At 48.8% G+C, this 535-nt stretch overlaps 1 protein-coding gene across 3 annotated transcripts in view; it reads left to right on the top strand.

Moving 5' to 3' along the window:
- VWCE (von Willebrand factor C and EGF domains) overlaps positions 1 to 535 on the top strand; it is a 31,806-nt gene that overhangs the window by 15,174 nt on the left and 16,097 nt on the right. The gene's annotated exons all lie outside the window — the stretch shown is intronic.

The raw sequence follows: 535 nt of genomic DNA, 5'->3' as shown, positions 1-535 counted from the left end.
GTGGGGAGAATGGAGGAGAGAGGAAGGAGATTGGTTTCTGCTTTGGAAACTCAGACCAAGTGAAGCATTTCAAATTGTCTGTTTGTATCGAGCAACTACTATGTGCACACCTACTGTGTGCACACCTACTGTGTGCTAGGCCGTGCTCACAGCCTGGCCTGCCCCCTGCCCCAGGAGGTACCTTCAGAGTCCACCCTTGGCATTGCTCTGTCTCTAGATGGGGAGGGGTCTCCCCTCAGTTGTTCCTTTGTTTTTTAGCGTGGTTCTTTTGCCTGGGATGGCCTTGACACTGTCACAGATCTTCCCTGCCAGCTCTGTGCCACTTGCTGTGTGGAGTACTTGCCAGCCCTTGATCTCACTGAGTCCTTGTGTTAATACGCTGGAGGAGTACTATTCATTGCCCCATTTTATAGATGAGAAAACTGAGGCTCTGAGAGGTCAAGTCACTGCCTGAAAACACACAGCCAGTTAGTAATGGAGCAGAACTTGAACTTAAGTCTACCTGAGTTCAAAGCTGGTGTTCTTTTTTTTTTTT

This window comes from Propithecus coquereli, unplaced genomic scaffold (genome assembly GCF_000956105.1).
Source record: "Propithecus coquereli isolate 6110/MARCELLA unplaced genomic scaffold, Pcoq_1.0 Scaffold775, whole genome shotgun sequence".
Lineage (NCBI taxonomy): Eukaryota > Metazoa > Chordata > Mammalia > Primates > Indriidae > Propithecus > Propithecus coquereli.
The sequence above is the reverse complement of the archived record's forward strand: the minus strand, read 5'-3'. Positions and strand labels throughout refer to the sequence as shown.